Raw genomic sequence first — 5052 nt, forward strand, 5'->3', positions numbered from 1 at the left:
AAAGATGACAATCTTGGAAACCCTATGGGACAGTTCTACTCTGTCGTCTTAGGTCACCATGGAAGACTCAGGTTCACTTCCCACCTGGTGCACCTCATTACACAGCCTCCACTGACTATCCCACGGCTTCCTGGTAATCAGTCATCTATTTAAACACTCTGACATGATAGAAAGAGGTGCTGAACCCCACGTTTGCTACAGACACACAACTCTCCCATTGAGAGGTGAGGCGCTCCATCAGTGGATGAGAAAATCCACTCATGAATGTGAACGCCCTGGGGTAAGACAAATACTATGAGGAAATATACCACAAAAAGTGTCCTGTGTTCCCTGATGACATTGTTGCCAATGTGTTGCCACCAGTATTGGCACTGGAGTTTGTGTTTGGGATCCGGGGTACTGGTCTTGCTCTGTGGGTTTTCTGCTTCCACCTCAAGTTCTGGAACTCTAACTAGATTCTCCTGTTCAACCTGGCCATGGCTGACTTCTTCTTCATCATCTGCCTGCCATTTGTAACCAGTAAGTACATGGGGGAGTGAGAGTAGAGGTTTGTAGACATTGCCTGCCAGCTGATGCTCTTCATGTTGACCATGAACCACTAAGGCAACATCATTTTCCTCACAGTGATGGGCATGGACAGGTATTTCCAGGTGGTCCAGCCCCATATTGCTCTAAAGAAGATCTCTAATCACACAGCCACCATCATCTCTTGCCTTTTGTGGAGTGTTGCCACTGACTTGACCTGTCACCTCCTGAACACAAAGTTGTTGACCAAAAACAATGGTATGCATCTGTATAGCAGCTTTAGCATCTGCAAAGCCTTTGAGTGGCACAACACCATGTTCCTCCTGGAGTTTTTCTTGCCCCTGGGCATCATCTTGTTCTGCTAGGCCAGAGTAATCTGGACACTGGAGCAGAGGCAAATGGACAGGCATGTGAAGATCAAGAGAATTGTTTGCTTCATTATGGTTGTGGCCATTGTCTTCGCCATCTGCTTCCCACCCGGTGTAGCTATGAGGATAGGCATTCTGGCTCCTACACAGTGGGGATAGGATTGTGACCCCTATACCTCAGACAGAAGGTTGGGCAATCTACTTGCATAGTGATGCCGCCTTGGAAACCCAAGGAGGCGTTGCTATGAGTTGGGGCCACCTCAACGGCACATAACAATAACAACAACATACCTCGACTGACCTGGCATTTTTCAAGACCTTCACCTTCATCTACACGAACAGCATGCTAGACCCCTGGTCTACTACTTCTCCAGCCCATCTTTCTCAAACTTCTTCATCATGATTACCCACTGCCTGGAGAAGATACTGAGGGAGCCAGAGCATAAGCTTGGAGCTCACGGGGGATCAGAACACCACCAGGAACACACCGGAAGCTTTAATGGCCAATTCCAGAGCCGTGGAGCCCCCATTAACTGACCCCAACCTGTCCTTAAATAACCCAGCCAAGAAGTGACATTTCACCAAGAATCAAGATCTCCAGATACGTGGCTTTGGTGTTCAAAGTCCAGTAACATCCTTCATTGGACCTAGACTGAAGTTTCCTGAGACTTCCACATTCAGAGAATCTGATTCAAAGAGACAGTGTGGCTGTGTGAGTATTGTCACTACAGAAATTCTAGGGAAGGGAGAGTAAGTTTCTAGGCATCTGAAACTCCGGCTTAAACTCTGCCCCACGCAGGACTGAAGATGCGACATGGCCAACATTTCTGCTGAGCAGAGTGAGAGCCACAGAGAAACCATGGGCACTTGTGACTTGCTGGCTTCCTGCTTCACCTGCTTGAGACTTGGATGGGTCTCAGCTCCTGGGGCAACATCTAGCCTGTTTGTGGACTCCAGCTGGGAGGAGAGCTGAGTGATAAGAGGAGAGCTAGGTTTCTCCTGGAGGAAATCTAAAGACTGAAAAAATCAAACCACTGTCATCAAGTTGATTCTGATTCATAGTGACCCTATAGGACAGAGTAGAACTGCCCCAACTGTTTCCAAGGCTGTAAATCTTTATAGAAACAGAATGCATCGCCTTTCTCCCATAGAGCAGCTGGTGTGTTCAAGCTACTTACCTTTTAGCTAGCAGGCCAATGCTGTAACCACAGCACCACCAAAGCTCCTTGGGGGGAGCCCAGACATCATTAAACAAGACAGTATGTCAATTTATCTAGGAGATCCTGGATAGAGTGGGAGTAAAAAAAAAGGGGGGGGGACCAGTTTTGCTGGTCTCATAGAGCCTGATGGAACCACTGAGACTATGGCCCTTAGCTGCCCTTCAGCTCTGGAATTGAACTCACTCCTGTGGTTTCCAATCAAACAAAAGACAGGCATGTGAGCTGAACATTTGCATTAGGTAGATACACTCGCTCCTTGGAGAGATCAATCGTGGGAGAATAGAAGGGCTGTGTACACACAGCGAGATAGCTCGGGGGGGCAGGAGTACATGGAAGGAAGGACACAGGGAAGAGGTAACTATGGGGAAGAAGCAGGAGGGGAGCTGTTGCATTGTGGGAAATTGTAGTCAATGTCATGAGACAAAGTGTATGTGAGTTGCTGTATGGAAAGTGAATTTTCTCTGTAAACTTTCACCCAAATTACAATTAAAAAAAAAAAAAAAAAAAAAGACAGTAGGTCAACCAGGTTTGCTGGGATGACTTCATCTGTCAGCCATGCTGCAGTAGAAACAGCCTAGGCAGAGACTCACAAGCTTTGGTTAATATGTGAGTTGCCAGGGGAGGCGAGAAGGCAAGGAGCCCCAGGAGGGAGGGAGCTACACGGTGTTACTAAGGGAAAGGAAATGGCTTCTGTGCTCTGACCAGGGACTGATCCATTGCTCTCTTGTTTAATTAATTTGAAGGCTGAGCAGTTCAGAAAGCAGCCTTTCTGAAAGGCTTCAGAAAGAAAGCAGTTTCCCACCTGTTTGCTTTCACCATTTCAAGGGGAGTGTGCTGTACCCAATGGTCATATGGGGAAGAGTCCCCCTGGTTCTGTGGGTCACCATTTATGTGTTTCTGTACTCAGCATAAATCAACCACTTAAATAAAGTGGGACAGCGCGGTGCGGTACAGAGCAGCCGAGGGAGGAGACAGACCAGGAAGCGGGGCGGGTGGTGGTTTGGAACAGCTGAGGGAGACCATAAAGTGAACGGAGCCATTTGGAACAGCTAAGGGAGAAAAACTGGTCTGTCAGTTTGTCCTACTGTGGTGGCTTGCGTGTTGCTGTGAGGCTGAAGGGTAATATCACCGGTGTTTCAAAGTCCACTCATGGTGGACAGGTTTCAGTGGAGCTTGAAGACTAAGACAGATTCGGAAGAAGAGACCATCCATTTCTCAAAGAACTGGCCAGTGGAAGCCTTATGAAGAGCAGTGAAACACTGTCTGATATATCACTGGAAAACTTCATGAATAGCCCTGAAACATTGTCCGATACAGGGCCAGAAGATGAGGCCCTCAGGTCAGAGGGCACTCAAGATTTGACTGAGGAAGAGCTGCCTCTTCAGAGTAGAGCTGACCTTAATGAAAGGGATAGACTAAAGCTTTCAGGCCCTCTATTTGCTGATGTGGCATGACTCAAAATGGGGGTGGGAGGCACGGGGCCGAAAGCTGCAAACATCCATTAATAATTAGAACATGGAATGTATGAAGTATGAATCTAGGAAAATTGGAAGTTGTCAAAAATGAAATGGAATGCATAAAGATTGATATCCTAGGCATCAGTGAGCTTAAATGGACTGGTTTTGGCCATTTTGAATCACACAACCACATGATCTACTATGCCAGGAATGACAAACTGAAGAGGAATGGTGTGGCATTCGTCATCACAAAGAATGTTTCAAGATCTATCCTGAAGTACAATGCTGTCAGTGATAGGATAATATCCATACACCAAGGAGGAAGATCAGCTAATACTACTATTATTCAAATTTTACGCACCAACCACCAAAACCAAAGATGAGGAAATTGAAGATTTTTACCAACTTCTACAGTCTGAAATTGACCAAACATGCAATCAAGATGTATTGATTATCACTGGTGATTGGAATGCAAAAGTTGGTAACAAAGAAAAATCACTGGTAGTTGGAAAATTTGGCCTTGGTGACAGAAATAACACTGGAGATTGCATGATAGAATTTTGCAAAACCAATGACTTATTCATTGCAAATACCTTTTTTCAACAACACAAATGGAGGCTATACATGTGGACTTCACCAGATGGAGTACACAGGAATCAGATTGACAATGTCTGTGGCAAGAGGCGGTTAGAAAAGCTCTATATCTTCAGCCGAAAGAAGGCGAGGAGCTGATTGTGGAACAGACCATCAACTGCTCATAGGCAAGTTCAAGTGGAAGCTGAAGACAATTAAACGAGAACCAAAATAGGACCTTGATTATATCCCTCCTGAATTTAGAAACCATCTAAAGAATATATTTGATGCATTGAATACTAATGACTGAAAACCAGAGGAATTGTGGAATGACATCAAGTACATCATCCATGAAGATAGCAAGAGGTCATTAAAAAGAGAGGAAAGGAAGAAAAGACCAAAATAGATGTCAGAAGAGACTCTGAAACTTGATTTGATTGAAAGTAGCTAAAGCAAATGGAAGAAATGACAAGATAAAAGAGCTAAACAGAAGATTTCAAAGAGCAGCTTGAGAAGACAAAGTCAATTATTACAATGAAATGTGAAAAGGCCTGGAGTTAGAAAACCAAAAGGGAAGAACACGCTCAGCATTTCTCAAGCTGAAAGAACTGAGGAAAAAAATTAAGCCTCAAGTTGCAATATCAAAAGATTCTATGGGCAATATATTGAATGATGCAGGAAGCATCAAAAGAAAATGGAAGAAATACACAGAGTCACTGTACCAAAAAGAATTGGTCAATCTTCATCCATTTCAGGAGGTGGCATATGATCAAGAACCAATGGTACTGAAGGAAGAAGTCGAAGCTGCACTAAAGGAATTGGCAAAAAACAAGGTTCCAGGAATTGATGGAATATCCACTGAGATATTTCAACAAACGGATGTCATGCTAGAGGCACTCACTTGGTTAT

General features: G+C 44.7%; 1 pseudogene; it reads left to right on the top strand.

Annotated features, from left to right (window-relative positions):
- Positions 1 to 163: 163 nt before the first annotated feature.
- On the top strand, positions 164 to 1467 carry LOC103194824 (annotated as a pseudogene).
- Positions 1468 to 5052: the final 3585 nt, after the last annotated feature.

Source organism: Orycteropus afer, unplaced genomic scaffold, assembly GCF_000298275.1.
Source record: "Orycteropus afer afer isolate SDZICR_OR568_19922 unplaced genomic scaffold, OryAfe1.0 scaffold00048, whole genome shotgun sequence".
Classification (NCBI taxonomy): Eukaryota; Metazoa; Chordata; class Mammalia; order Tubulidentata; family Orycteropodidae; genus Orycteropus; species Orycteropus afer.